At 36.1% G+C, this 16,570-nt stretch overlaps 1 long non-coding RNA gene across 1 annotated transcript in view; it reads right to left on the bottom strand.

Moving 5' to 3' along the window:
* LOC135097561 (uncharacterized) overlaps nt 1-13,033 on the bottom strand; it is a 51,041-nt gene extending 38,008 nt beyond the window's left edge. Inside the window, exons 1-2 of the long non-coding RNA XR_010265813.1 lie at nt 12,507-13,033; nt 11,976-12,364 (exon numbers count right to left, since the gene is read on the bottom strand). This is a non-coding gene — a long non-coding RNA (uncharacterized LOC135097561). The remainder of the gene's footprint in view (nt 1-11,975; nt 12,365-12,506) is intronic.
* Between the last annotated feature and the right edge of the window lie 3,537 nt (nt 13,034-16,570).

Here is a 16,570-nt window from a genome sequence, read left to right as displayed (position 1 = left end):
GCCACAGGGATCAATATTAGGGCCATTGTTATTTCTAATATATATCAATGACTTGGATAGTGGAATTAGTAGTGATGTTAGTAAATTTGCGGATGACACAAAGATAGGTGGATTAATTAGGTCAGAATCGGATGCCATCGCCTTGCAGACACTTAGATAGAATGAATGAATGGACGGATAGATGGCAAATGCAATTTAATATCAATAAATGCAAAGTGCTTAGCGTAGGTAGAGGAAACCCACACAATAGGTACACATTAAACACCAAATTCTGGTAGGTACAGGGTACGAGAAAGATTTAGGAGTTATAGTTAGCTCTGAACTCCGTCTAGGGGAAACAATGCATAGAAGCCAGAAACAAGGCAAATAGGGTACTAGGATTCATTTTTAGGAGTGTTAAAAGTAGAAGGCCGGAAGTAATATTAAAGTTATACTTGGTGCTGGTCAGACCTCATCTAGACTACGCTGTGCAGTTCTGGTCCCCACATTACAGGAAAGATATAGGTCTATTAGAATCAGTACAGAGGAGAATGAGTAAAAGGATACAGGGGATGAGGAGTATTCCTTACGAAGCGAGGTTGAAGCTGTTAAATTTACATTCTCTAGAGAGACGTAGGTTAAGAGGGGACCTGATAGAAGTCTTTAAGTGGTATAAGGGTTATAACAAGGGAGATGTAAGCAAAATCCTTAGGATCAGCAACCAGGGTAGAACAAGAAATAACGGGTTCAAGCTTGAAAAATTTAGGTTTAGGAAGGAGATAAGAAAAAATTGGTTCTCAAATAGAGTGGTAGATGAGTGGAACGGACTCAGCAATCATGTAGACACTAGAGAGCTTTAAGAGAAGATTAGACAAGTTTATGGATGGGGATAGCAGATGGAAATTGGTAGGTGTGTTTTATACAGGGACTGCCACGTGTAAGCCTGCTCGCTTCTTGCAGCTTCCCTTATTTCTTATGTTCTTATGTACTGGTTCTAGGGTGATTCGTCCCCGGGTGAAATGTCCCAGTTGATTCATCCCCGGGGTATTCACCCCTGGAGGATTGGAACCCTAGGGTTATTTGTCCCCTAGGGTGATTCGTTCCCTTGGCTGTATTTTTGTCGCGTTAGTTACGAAACTCCATTACTACGACAAGATCCGACCATCAATGTGTGTGTGTGTGTGTGTGTGTGTGTATGTGTGTGTGTCATGTTGTGTGAGTGTGTTGTTCGAATCATGATTTGATACATCATGTTGTTAGCTTGACTACCGTTCACTGGTTCGATTTTCTATTTTCACTTTTCAGTACGTGGGCCACCACAGTCAGAGCAACATACCGCACACAATCCTATCAAGCCGTGGCAGGGAAAAGCTTGTTAATGATCTTAACTTCATCTACGCTGCACAGAAGAAAAACGCCGATGGAACCAAGCAATACTGGCGATGTGAGGCTACTGCATACAAGGCTCGTGTTCACACAACAGTAGGGGATGAAACCTTCACTATCGTGAAAAGTGCGAACGGGCACAATCATTCCACGACTGCTGCGGCTGTGAAGGCGAGGGAGGCCATGGGCGAGCTGAAAGCTGTTGCTACTTCTACTCAAGAATCTTCTCGTGCTTTGGTGGCTAACGTTTTGTCAAAAGTGGATGAACATTCACTGGCTCATGTGCTGTCCACATCTACTGCGAGCCGCTACGTGCGGCAGTGACGACAGGACGCTCAACAAGCTCCTCCAATTCCCCAGACTCGCACTGGCTATGTTATTCCTGAAGAGTACACCAAGTTAACAGTCGGGAGAGATGTTTTTATTTCATTTTTTTCTTTATTCTTCAAGTTTCTTTTTTTTACACACACTATATACATATATTCAGGAACATATATTCTCTTTTGTTTTTTTCTTTTCTTTCCTTTATTTCATTCTTTGGGACAAGCTACGATTTTCACACTTATATACATAATTTTATTATAAAATATTCTTCTTTTTTTCTTATTTTTTTTCTTTTTAGCCTTTTTTTATTTAATGATTTTCTTCACATATCTTTTTCACATTTCTTCCTATTTTCGTTTTCCTTCGTGTAATTTCATTCTCTTGGATGAATCCATCCATAATTGTTACATTTTTTTTCTTTTTCTTTGTATTTTTTTACAAACACGTCCATTGTTTTACATTTGTTTTTCTTGCCGCATGAAAAGCAAGGCTCAAGTTTATGCAGGAAAAAAAGTTAATTTATCCTTTTCATCAAATTAACTTTTTCACACATGCTTCAGTAATTTTACTACATTTTTTTTTCTTTTTTGTCCTTTTCAAGTTACGTTTTTTTACTATTTACTATTTTTTTATTTCCTTTTTTCTGTTTTATTTTTTGCGTTACGGTTTTCACACACATACATAATTATATTACAATATCCTGTTTTTCTTCTTTATTTTATTTTTTTTATTCACATTTTCACGCTTTTATTTTTTTCATTCTCTTGAAAGATATATTTTTTCACATTTTCTTTTCCTTGTTTTTCCCTCTCGGACAAATCCCGCTGTTCACACAAACATCCACATTGCGTATTTATTTCCTTCTTTTTTTTCACAAATGCATCCATTATTTTGGTTTATATTTAGTAGATTTTTCTTTTCCTGTTTTAATTCTTTTTGGGGAACGTTTTTCACACACATATGTAAAATTTTAATACATTATTTTCTTTTTTTCGCGTTTTCTTTTTTTCCATTGATTTCACAGAGAAAATGTTCTTCCTGCGTGACAAGCAAGGCTCAGATTCTTGCAGGAAAACACAAAATTCATCCTCTTCTTCACGCTGTCTTTCTTTTTCACACAGACGTCTTTAATTTTACTGCATATCTTTTTTTTTTTTTATTGTAATTTTCAGGATTTGTTTTCCATACATAATTTTACTACCTTCTCCTTTTTATACCTTTTTTTTTTTTTGTTTGTTTGTTTTATCCTCTTGATCAAGTTACGCTTTCCACACAAACATCGATAATATTATTACAGCACGTATTTTACTTTTTCTTTGAATTTTTCTTTTTTCTTTTTTTTTTCTTAAACTCTAAGTTACGTTTTTCATTCTTTTTAACTTGTGTTATCTTATATTTTTTTTCTTTTCTTTATTTTTTTCATGATCAAGTTTTTTTTCTTTCACACATGATATATGCATATTTTTCTTCAACATTTTTCTTTCCTTTCTTTCATCCTACTGAACAAGTTGCGGTTTTTACAATTATGCACATAATTGTATGAGAGAGAGAGAGAGAGAGAGAGAGAGAGAGAGAGAGAGAGAGAGAGAGAGAGAGAGAGAGAATGTTTATACTTCACTAAGTACACATGTATGTACTGTGATGTCCAGGTAACAAAAGCCAAAAGACAAGGAGTCCGCGCACCACAACATTTGGTTCTCTTGCGCAACACAAGAGAGCCATGAAAGCAAGGGTGGACTTTGCCGCGGCACAGGCAGCGTCACATCTCAGGCCTGGGCACACAGAGAGCAATGTCTACAGCGACACTGGCACACCTGTCTCAGCAAACACTTTGAGACGCCTGCATGTACTGGATGGCACGATGAAACACCCGCCAAGAGAAAAGTGCGAGGCAAGCAGCCAGCTTTTTCTGGAGATGCAGTCATTTGCACTCTTGCTCACACGTCCTTCACATTCATCAACAGCTTTTCATACTTTTTGTTGTTCTTTATAGATAAATGCTCTATGATCGACACTGACCCTTTTTTTTTTTCTTATCAAAATAAAAGAAAACATTTAAGAAAATATTTTTCATACGCATAAAAAAATGTTTTCTAATAATTATTCTCATAATTATTAATTTTACGACGACTTGTTAAAAAAGTAGTTATTGACAGACCTAGAAAAAATGCTCCCCTGCATGACGAACTACTTCAAACACTGACTGAATTAAAAGGTTGAAGAGTTATGTTGCAATTAGCAAGACCATCTTCTATTTTACATATTTTTATTTTTCTATTTTTTTCTTTTACATAAATCTGGTTGTAACTCCTCATGAACATGTTTCACGACAGTACGCATCTACACAAAAAGTATCATTAAGCTACAGTGATATTTAGTGACGTGAAAACAATACGGGGAAATACCCCAACTTTACACCTACTATTATGGGCCCTCGTGGCCCAGTGGGTAGAGTGATGGACTTTGGAGTTTTGAGTGAGGGACGCCGGGGTTCAAACCCCACTCAGAACTCACAAGAAACTTCAAGGGCATCCTCTCCAAGAAACTTCAAGAAACTTCAAGGGCATCCTCTCCATCGCCACGTGTGCCTAACAAGCACACAACACCACGTGGTGATGGAGCTTCGTCACCACGTGTGCCTAACAAACACACAATAGGTGACGGAGCTGCCCACGGGAGGTGAGAGAGCAACACCTCCCTGTGCCCCTCCACGGGAAGTGAGAGCTGCAAGGGACACTATATTATCAAATAATTATATTATTCACTATATTATCAAATAATTATATTATTTTTATTATACCCATTAATACTTCTACTACCACTACTACTACTACTACTATGTTTACAACCACCCTCGCTAGAGGTAGAGTAGATGACTTTTATTTTTTCTTTATATTTTTTCACATATGAATCCGTTATTTTACTGCTTATTTACTTCTACCTACTCTCCTCTAGCGAGGGTGGTTGTAAACACAGTAGTAGTAGTAGTAGTAGTAGTAGTAGTAGTAGTAGTAGTAGTAGTGGTGGTACTAGAAGTATTAATGGGTATAATAATAATAATAATATTATTATAATTATCATATATATATATATATATATATATATATATATATATATATATATATATATATATATATATATATATATATATATATATATATATAAATTTTATTACAATATATCTTTTTCATTTTTACTTTCATTATTTTTTTATTTTTTATTTTTCTTTATTTATTTTTCTTTATTTATTTATCTATTTATTTCATTTTTATTTTTATTTTTTTTTGCACATACTTCCTAAATGGTTTTTGTTGAAGTTGATTTTTTCTTTCTTTTTTTTTTTTTTCTTCATTTCATACTCTCGAACAAATTGTGTTTTCTCTCCTATATAAATATTTTAGTTTTACTATATATTTATTTTTTCATGCTTTTTATTTATTTTTTTTTTTTGTTCTCCGAGAAATTTTTATTTTCACATATGTATTCAATATTTTACTACACTTCTTTTTTTTCCCTTTTAATTTAATTGCATGTTTTTTTTTTCAAAGAAATAATGTTATTAGTGCATGAAAAACATGACACCAATTTCTTTTGTTAAAAATACTTTTATCCTCTTCATCATGTTAAGTTTTTCACACATACATCCATAATGTCTCTTTTTTTCTTTTTTTTTCGTTATTTTTTTAATCCTTTTCAATTTACATTTCTCAGACATATATACGTAATTTTACTGCATTTTTTCTTTCTTCTTTGTTATATTTCATCACCTTGAACAAGTTCCGTTTTTCACGCAAACATACATAAATACAGTGCGCATTTTCTTTTTTTTTTTTTCATTTTCTTTTACATCCTCTTGAACATGTTACGTCTTGTTTACAAATATATCTTTTCTTCTTTATTTTTCAAGTTACGTGTTTTTATTTTTTCCTTTTCTTTTATTATTTTTTCCTTTATTCTTTTTCATCATGTTTAACTCACACATACTATATACATATTTTTCTACAACATTATTTTTTTGTTTTCTTCATGTCATCCTCGTGGACAACTTACGACTTTCACACTTATATACATACGTAACTGTATTGCAAGATTCTGCTCTTTTATTTTTATTTTTTTTCACGTTTCAGTTTGTTTTTTTTATTCTCATCAGTAAGTCATATGTTTCCCCTTTATCTTTGTTTTCCTGTTTTTTTGTTTTATTTCATCGTCTCACACAAGTAACCCTTTTCCCACAAATATTCCTAATTAGGGTACATGATTTTTCTTTTTTCTTTATATTTTTTCACATATCAATCCGTTATTTTACTGCTTATTTTCTTTTTTTTCGTTTTCTTTCCTTTTTAATCTTCTTTATATATATATATATATATATATATATATATATATATATATATATATATATATATATATATATATATATATATATATATATATATATATATATATATATATATATATAAAAGATTTACTATAATATTTTTTTTCCTTTATTTCGCATTTTTCCACCGCAATAATGTTGGTGCTGCATGAAAGACAAGGCTCAGACTCATGCAGGATAAAAAAAAATAAAATAAATAAATAAAATAAAATAAAATAAAAATAAAAAATTTACTAAATTTTTTTTTTTCCTTTATTTCGCATTTTTCCACCGCAATAATGTTGGTGCTGCATGAAAGGCAAGGCTCAGACTCATGCAGGATAAAAAATAAATAAATAAATAAATAAAAATAAAAGATTTACTATAATTTTTTTTTCCTTTATTTCGCATTTTTCCTCCGCAATAATGTTGGTGCTGCATGAAAGGCAAGGCTCAGACTCATGCAGGATAAAAAAAAAAAAAAAGACAATTCATCTTCTTCATCAAGTAAGTTTTTCACGCATCCATCCATAATCTTAGCACTTTTTTTTTTACTTTTTTTTTTCCTTATTCTCTTTAAATTACTTTTTTGTATTTTTTTCATTTTTTTATTTCATTTTTTTTTTTATTTTTCAAGTTTCTTTTTTTTTACACACACTATATACATATATTCAGGAACATATATTCTCTTTTTTTTTTTTTCTTTATTCCATCCTCTTGGAAAAGCTACGGTTTTCACACTTATATACATAATTTTATTATAAAATATTTTTTTTCCTTATTTTATTTCTTTTTAGCGTTTTTTTATTTAATGATTTTCTTCACATATCTTTTTCACATTTCTTCCTATTTTCGTTTTCCTTCGTGTAATTTCATTCTCTTGGATGAATCCATCCATAATTGCTACATTTTTTTTTTTTCTTTTTCTTTGCATTTTTTTTACAAACACGTTCATTGTTTTACATTTGTTTTTCTTGCCGCATGAAAAGCAAGCAAGTTTATGTAGGAAAAAAAGTTAATTTATCCTCTTCATCAAATTAACTTTTTCACACATGCTTCAATAATTTTACTACATTTTTTTTTCTTTTTTTTTTTCTTTTTTGTCCTTTTCAAGTTACGTTTTTCCCATTGATATACATCATTTTACTATTTTTTTATTTCCTTTTTTTTCTGTTTTATTTTTTACGTTACGGTTTTCACACACATACATAATTATATTACAATATCTTGTTCTTCTTCTTTATTTTTTTTATTTTTATTCACATTTTCACGTTTTTATTTATTCATTCTCTTGAAAGATATATTTTCTCACTTTTTTCTTTTCTTTGTTTTTCCCTCTCGGACAAATCCCGCTGTTCACACAAACATCCACATTGCGTATTTATTTCCTTAATTTTTTTTCACAAATGCATCCATTATTTTGGTTTATTTTGTTGATTTTTCTTTTCCTGTTTTAATTCTTTTTTGGGGAACGTTTTTCACACACATATGTAAAATTTTAATACATTATTTTCTCTTTTTCGCGTTTTTTTTTTTTCATTTATTTCACAGAGAAAATGTTCTTCCTGCGTGACAAGCAAGGCTCAGATTCTTGCAGGAAAACACACAATTCATCCTCTTCTTCACGCTGTGTTTCTTTTTTTTTTCATTTATTTCACAGAGAAAATGTTCTTCCTGCGTGACGAGCAAGGCTCAGATTCTTGCAGGAAAACACACAATTCATCCTCTTCTTCACGCTGTGTTTCTTTTTCACACAGACGTCTTTAATTTTACTGCATATCTTTTTTTTTTTATTGTAATTTTCAGGTTTTGTTTTCCATACATAATTTTACTACCTTCTCCTTTTTTACCTTTTTTTTTTTTTGTTTGTTTGTTTTATCCTCTTGATCAAGTTACGTTTTCCACACAAACATCGATAATATTATTACAGCACGTATTTTACTTTTTTCTTTTATTTATTTATTTTTTTACACTAAGTTACGTTTTTCATTCTTTTTTACTTGCATTATCTTATTATTTTTTTATTTTCTTTATTCTTTTTTCATGATCAATTCTTTTTTTTTTTTTTTTATCAAATGATATATGCATATTTTCTTCAATGTTTTTCTTTCCTTTCTTTCATCCTCCTGAGCAAATTACGGTTTTTACAATTATGTACATAACTGTATTATCAAATATAATTTTTCATTTTCTATCCTCTGTCACAAGTCACGCTTTTCACACAAACATCCCAGTCTTCTCCTGTACCTTGTTCCTGTCAGTCATGTCGCCTGTACCTTCTTCATATCAGTTAGCACCACACCAGTAGCATCCTTCATCTGCTTCGCATGATTTACATCCTTTATTGGCTTGTTCCTACTCCTTGGTATCCTGCATGTTCTCTTCTCTCCTCCTGGTGTTTGCAGCTTTTCCAGTAAATCACGACATGCCTCAGCCTTAGCCACCGCCACTGCTTTCCCTGCTAACTTCTTAGCTCTTCTGTTTTCCAACTTATTCTGCCTCGTTCCGCTCTGCTCCCACTCTTTCTTGATTTGCTTTGTCCTTTTCAGTGCATTGTTGACGTGTTCACTCCACCACCATTGTTGTCTAGTTGTGCGTGACTTTCCACACGTTTCTCCCAGTTCTTCTCTATCCACTCCTCTCAAGATCCCCGCACTCTTCTTCCACCAGTCCTGGAACCGCTCTGTGTTTAGGTTCACTGTGTGTGGCACCTTGGTCTTGAAGTCTTGCTTCTTGGCCAGCCTTCAGTGCAGCCCATCGGGTCCTCTTCTCATACCTTCTCATTACTTTCCTCAGTCTTCTTAGCCATGCATGCATCACTACCAACCGCTGCTGCCTTTATTGCCATGTGCTCTACGGATTTTTTTTTTATTATTTTCAATTTTATTATTTTTTTCTACTTTTATATTTATTTCTTAGCATTTACCGTATCTACTTTTTTATTATTTTTCTATTTTCTTTTTTTTCATTTTCTTTTTATATATATATATATATATTTTTTTTTTTTCGCTTTTTATTTATTTTTTTAATCTATTTTTCGGCATATTTTTCCAGGAGATCAGCGCTCCCTCCGCAGCGGGACGAGTGGAAGGGAAGCCTGACCGTTACTGTACCGACCCTCAAGGTCAAAGAATAGTCAATGAAGTCCATTACAGCACATAAATTATAGAGCATCCCTCTTCCAAACAAGAAGTCATATGCCTGATCCACTTGAACGGTGTCCACGTCCATCATCAGTGCGCGTGTGCCCTGTCCAAAGTCCAGCGAGATTAGTTGCGGCGGCGGAGCACACCTGCCTGCCCTGTGCATCAACTTTTCCCGGCCGAACCTGGTCACAACAAATGATGCTGCGGCGCCAGTGTCCACCAGTACTGTGAGCGGCTCCTCGCTATCTAGTGTTCGTGCGACAAACGTGTATACTTTCCCTACGAACCCTGGCTCAGGTTTCCGCCGCAGACGTTCAGGGTGGCGGAGAAACAGGCTGCCGCTGCCGTCGGGATGGAACTCTTGCACGATCTCGGCTTCCTCCAGGCGGTTCATGGACATGATTATCATTTCAGCGGAATAGTGACCCTCCATCTCCTTTGGAAACACCTGTAAGGGCGTGCTGACCTCCACGCCGCCCTTCAGGGTGATCACCACCTCGTCCAGCTTGATCACCTCCAGCCGCAACGTTCCATAAGCCGTGTTAGAGATTACCGTCACCTTCTCCTCATCGCCCGTGACAAGGCCCATTTTTTCGGCCAGTGACACCATCATTATAGTGACAGAAGCGCCGGTATCCAGGAGAACAGTACAAGGGTGGCCGCGCACTGCCCCGTCCACCAGTTGTCCTTCCTCAATATCAATACGACAGTACTCGCTTACATTTCTTTTCGTCCCAGTGGCCAGCTCGGTGTCCACTACCACCCTCAACACGTTGAACCAGAATATCTCCCCCCAATCTTTGGCCTGGCTCTTGTCTTCCTCCGCATCCTGCGTCTTGCTCGTCTTGGGCTGGCTCTCGTGTTCCTTCTTGTCCTGCGTCTTGCTCTTCTTGGGTTGGCTCTCGTCCTCTTCTGTATCCCGCGTCTTCCTCTTCTTGGGCTGGCTCTCGTCCTCTTCTGTATCCCGCGTCTTCCTCTTCTTGGGCTGGCTCTCGTGTTCCTTCTTGTCCTGCGTCTTACTCTTCTTGGGCTGGTTTACGTCCTCTTCTGTATCCCGCGTCTTGCTCTTCTTGGGCTGGCTCTCGTCCTCTTCTGTACCCTGCGTCTTGCTCTTCTTGGGCTGGCTCTCGTGGTCTTCAATATCCTGCGTCTTTCTCTTCTTGGCCTTTTTCTCGCCCTCCGTGGCCTTCGTCTTCCTCTTTTTGTGGGTGTCATAGTCCTCCACGTCTCCCGCCTTCCTCCTCTTCTTGTTGTGTTGCTTGACCTGTTTGCCATCATACAGCTTCGTGCTGCTCTTGCTGCTCTCACAGCCTTTCATATGGTCTCCCTTGTTGTTGGTGCGATGCTTCATCTCTTTAACGCCTTCCATCTCCGTGTTGGCCCTGTGGCTGCCGCAGTCTTCCATGCTCTCTAACCTCCTTTTCTTGCTGGGTTGTTTGGCCTCTTCCTTCCTCTGCGTCTTCGCCTTCTCGCTTAACATCTCTTGGTCGTTCATTGTTTGCTGCTTCCTCTTCTTGCTTTTGGATCGCGTTGTAAACAGTGGTGCGTGAAAACCTTCACAAGGAAAGCCAGGCATGGCACTGTCTTGTCTAGAACCTCTGATTCCATCACCTGTGGTCCCTTTCTTGGCGTGCTCAGCAGCTTGGAGCTGAGCACTGGCGGCACCCACCACGCGCACCAATCAGAGGCCTCGATTTGAGCCTAACACCCAATCAGATGCAAGAACGATACAACTTTGGTAATACTATGTTTTATATATATATATATATATATATATATATATATATATATATATATATATATATATATATATATATATATATATATATATATATATATATATATATATATATATATATTATAAGTATTCCGTGGTGCATTAAATTTGAAGTACGTACGTAATAACTTGTTTTCTTTTTGTTGTTGTGTAAATGCAGGCTACTATGGGTTTGAGAGGCCGTGTTACGTCGTTTTTCTGGAATACTCTAACAAACAGGTGAATTATTTCCGTCAGTACGGTCCAGCGAGAACAGTGTGATGTACGTGCGTACGTACGTATAAAGACAATATTCTGCAAGGTTTCGCTCCTAAAAATAAAAAAAAGAAGAAAATAAGAAAAAAAATAATAGCAAAAGGAACTCTTGAATAAAGCTGCAGAATATGCGGCCATAAAAATTAAAGCACTCACTCTTCTGCTGTGTTTTGTATTGAGTCAGGTACTAATTCAGGCTCTTCCTCTGCGAAATGAAAAGTTTTGCGATTTATTTATCTGTTGTTTATGTAAGAGTTGCACTGGCCAATGGCTGCGAAAATTCTATAAGGAAAGGCCCCACTGAGGTGCCAGGTACTAAAGAAAGAGGGCCAAAAGGGTTCAAGTCGTAGGAAGGAGAAAATGCAGAAGCAGGCAGGGAGTTTTAGGAATTACCAATGAAAGGAATGACAGATAGTGAATACTGGTTAACTCTTGCATTAGGAAGGTTAACAAAACTGTGATATGAGAAAGCAGACTCTTGTGCAGCGAAGGCGCGGGAGGAGGGGAGGCAAGATTAGGATAGCAATTAGCGTGTAAGCAGCAACAGAAGATAGCAAGAGATGTAACAATGCGGGGAAGAGAGAGGAGTTGAAAAAGAGTAATTTAGAGAAGAGTGGTTAATCGGATGAAATACTTTTGATTCCAGTCTATTCAGGGGAGTGGAATTCCCCCCTCCTCCTCCCCCCTCCCCCGTCATATGAGAAGTGTACCCCATACATGTACAGATATTTCAAAAGTAAATATTCCATACCTTTCTCCTCCTCCTCCTCGTTCTTGTTGGAAACTTGATTCGAATCCTTCCTTGGTCCCTGCTTTCTGTACCGCTGCGCCTTGCCCTCTTCATTCTTTCTTCCTGCCCTTTCTTTGTCAGATTACACTTTCCGAAATTTCACTTGGGTTCCTTCACTTTATCTGAAACATTTTCACTTTTCTGCACTTAAAACTCTTTCCTTCATTTGACCTGCTGGTGATGGGAAGGTCTGGCTCCGCTCACCCGATCGTGGTGCTGCTGCTGCTCTTTCTCTGTGTGTGTGTGTGTGTGTGTGTGTGTGTGTGGTGGCCTGATGGCGCCGCTCGTTGTGACAGGTGTAATGAACCGCAACGCCGCACACGGTACAATTTAACTGAGTCCGGTCAATCCTGTAATCATGTAAAACGCTTAACACCATAAACATTTTGTTGTGCCGTCACGTCTGTATCATCTGTTTCAGTTGCTCATTACAAGTGTCATTACGTTCTATCTACTGCATCATCTACCGAACATTTAATCTATTGTACATACTGGGGGCTTTGTGAATGAGCGTGGGCGACGGTTGTAGAACGCAGATCTGCATGTGGTGGTGGCGATCACCCTCCTGCTGTTAGGAGTGTCTGGAGCACCACAACACTCCACCATCACAAGGGTTCATCATGGCCCTGTCCCACAGCTCAACATCTTTTAGTGTAAACATCGTCATCACCCTCACGACTCGCTCTCCCACCTCCTCCTCCTCTACTTTCTCATCTTCATTCCTTCACTTCCTCCCCTTCATCTTCACTTCTTTCACTTTCTTATATTGGTGTGTGGTTCTATAGTTTTGGATATCTTTATAAACATTTGTAACGTAATCAAGTTTTGCTGTTAAATGATAACCTGTGGTCAATGAACGTGTCTGTATGTGTGTTGCAGGGATGCCAGGGACACACAGCCGTCCACAGGCGTCACAGAATCATCACAAATGAAACACAGGGGGATACCCGGGTCGGAAAGGTAAGCGTGTGTCCCTTGCCATCCGAGGCTGAGCGGTGACTGGTGGCAGGACTGACTGAGCGCCGCGACCGTCTCACTCTTATGATCGGAGCACCAACACAGCTTCGGATCACGCCTCGTCGTGTTTATTTCTGTGATGTTCTCCTCCTGTTGTTAAAATCCGTGTTCTGTTAACTTAAAAGAGGTGTAACTTAATTTTCTTTTTTTTTTTTAGGAAATAAAAACATATATATATATATATATATATATATATATATATATATATATATATATATATATATATATATATATATATATATATATATATATATATATATATATATATATATATATATATATATATATATATATATATATATATATATAAACGAGATAAGAATAATATATTTTACAGTTTCTAGCAGTATAATGTTTGGAGGTGACTGTAGAAATAGAATAAATGTCTCAAAGTGGTTAAGAATTAAGAAAAAATATCCAAAATAGCAGAGAAGATGTTTGAAAGATGTTAAGCTCTTTCTTCCACTGCTTCAATACGTGGCTCCGAAGCTTCGAGATCCGCTATTGCATTTTGAGAGAGAGTGCTTTAGTCCAAGAAAGCTAGAGAGACTCTATCTTAAGCCTCCTTGGTTCAGTCAGTCAGTCAGTCAGTCAATGAAGGCAGTCGGTCAATGGGTTGATCAGTCTATGAATCAAACAATCAAAAATAAAAATCATCTTTAATTAAAAATATACAATACACAACAATAATAACAATAATTAGCTTTAAGTCATTAAGTGTCTCCAATGTCTAAAGGCGGTGGGCGGGAACTATTTATTTCTTTATTTATCTATCTGGACAGTGCGTGGTAAGAATGGAATATCAAATCAAATCAAAATGGTACTAAATAAATGCACAACTTTTGACTCTTGTATATCGCTTACTAAAACAACTTCATCGTACACACGGAGAACATTATCGTACAGCAATCATTGATACCTCTCTCTCTCTCTCTCTCTCTCTCTCTCTCTCTCTCTCTCTCTCTCTCTCTCTCTCTCTCTCTCTCTCCTAGTTTCCGTGTCAAAATGCTATCTTGTAGGTATATAATATCTCTAGTTTTTAACACATGATTTTTCTGGCAAAACTCCTCACTTTTCACAATGATTCTCTTACGATGTTTTAGTGTTAAAAGTTCATCTAATCTCTCCTGTATAAAGAAAAATAAGTTACCTCAGTTCTAAGGCTCAGTAAAGCAAACTCTGACAACTACGATATTGTTCTCTCAACTCATCACTTACAAAAATCGACTCTCCTCACGTCTTTCAATGCTAAATGTTCACTCTTGTCACTCCAACACACACAATATCTCCTCGATAAAGAAAGGTATCTCGATTCTAAGGCTCAGTAATGCAAAATCTGACAATCACCAAAGTTTTCCCCACGACTCACTCGCTTCAATTTTTATTGTAAACACTTTTTTACTTATATCATGATATAAAAAAAAAAATATATATATATATATATATATATATATATATATATATATATATATATATATATATATATATATATATATATATATATATATATATATATATATATATATATATATATATATATATATATATATATATATATATTTAGTTCATAATAAAGATATTTTGAAAATGATAAAAAGTAAATAGTATTAATTACACCTATAAAAATACACAAAACAGAGATTTAAAATAGATAACAAGAACATATGTTATAAATACAGGCAAAGTCTTGATGTCAAACACGCACATTTATCACATCGTAACCAAAGCAGTGTGCCAAACTCACAAAAATACAAAACGCAACACAAGTGACTTTACATAAAACAATATTCTACAAGACTTCGCTCTGAAAAATAATAATAAATAAATAAAAATAAAAATAAAGAAATAAAACATAAAAAAAAAACACTTAACAATAAAGTTACATAACATACGGCGGTGCTTCTTGACAGGAAGCCGCCCCCTCACTCCCCTCCCAGCCACCCCCATCACCCCTCAAAACAAGCTTGGGGGTCTGTGGAAAGTTGTGGGTTTTTGGGGGACGAAAAATAAGTGAAATATGGTCGTTGAAAAATCTAAGGAAATTTCCCTTATCATTTCGAATTCCCCTAACCTAACCTAGCCTTGGCCCCCCCTCCCCTCCACTAGGATATTAACCTAACCTAGCATGACCTGACGTAACGAGGGACCTCAAAAATGATGCCGTGATGCCTTGCCTTACTTATTTTCAAAAATATTGTAAATACACAGGGAACAAAACAATGTTAATCTAGTCTGTCCATGCTATCCAACAAGCCTCTCTAACCATAGGACCTTCCACTACGGTCCACAGTTATGAACACTTGGCCAGGTGAAAAAATCCCTTATAATACGCAACAGTTTAAAAGGAAAATTAAAGACCATCTGTTTGATTTACAAAATTTCCAGTCACCTAACTAGCTACATTTACTTGGTATATTTACCATGTTTTCGTGTTTTACTTGTAAATTGTAAATATAATGTAAGTCATAGATGATACTCAGCCATGTAAAATTTTCATTATAATAAAGTATATCTGTCAGGGAGTCTCGGCTTGACAGCTTATGTCTAACACAGCATAACCCCTGTTATCCGGTATTCAATTATCTGGAATTCTCAAGCAACTGGATTTATTTACCTTTTTATTTATTTATTTATTTTTTCTGCGGAAAATAAATAATAGGTACTCTAAAAATCAGGAACATTTGAAATTGGCGCCAGGCAAGTAGTGGGAGTGGAATGTTTTGTTTCCCCGCCACTTGCATATACAACAAGTTGTTAGTCGAGTGTTTTTGCCGGATATCCATACAGTTTCCTTAATAATACGCCATGCCGAAGGTCCCAGTCAAATGTAAACGTAAACATTGGTTGTGTCAGAGCAAACATCAACATGTCGGTGTCGGAGCCTGCACTGGTTGACAGGCTTATGCTTGGGGAAGAAAACCCTGATAATCCCTTACCTTCATCTGACTAGTGATATATATCAGTGAAATTAGTGTTAAGAAACTAGTTTTACAAGACATATATGCAGTGGTGAATAAGGATCATTAGTGTGTATCCTGATTGTCAACACATCAGTAAGTACAATCTTTATCTATTTATCTATTCTTTTTTTCATTTGTATCTGTTATACAAGTACTTGTGTATAGTATTTTACTTCAGTTCTTGCTGAAAATTGAATACTTATAAGAGTAGCTCAACCAATCGTAAAATCCAGCTATCCGGAACACACTGCCCCCCATTGGTGCCGGATGGCTGGGGTTATACTATACATATTTTCTTATGTATATATTGTACATAATAAATGGAAAGAAACTTTCCTATTTACGCACAGAAGGAAACCATTTTTGCTCCATTCTCAATTTATATCCAATATATTGTGATGTAGTAGGGTGAGCCACCAAACTGTCCCTTTCCACTAGGGGCTGACGGGGCAGTGTGAATGGTGTCTGTCTGTGTGTGTGTGTGTGTGTGTGTGTGTGTGTGTGTGTGTGTTCCTTGTCTGGGCTGCCCCGCGTGCCGTACTCAGGAACTGCTATGCACCAGAGACAAGGGTGTGAGAA

Source organism: Scylla paramamosain, unplaced genomic scaffold (genome assembly GCF_035594125.1).
Source record: "Scylla paramamosain isolate STU-SP2022 unplaced genomic scaffold, ASM3559412v1 Contig25, whole genome shotgun sequence".
NCBI classification, from domain to species: domain Eukaryota; kingdom Metazoa; phylum Arthropoda; class Malacostraca; order Decapoda; family Portunidae; genus Scylla; species Scylla paramamosain.
This window is presented reverse-complemented; position numbering and strand designations above follow the sequence as displayed.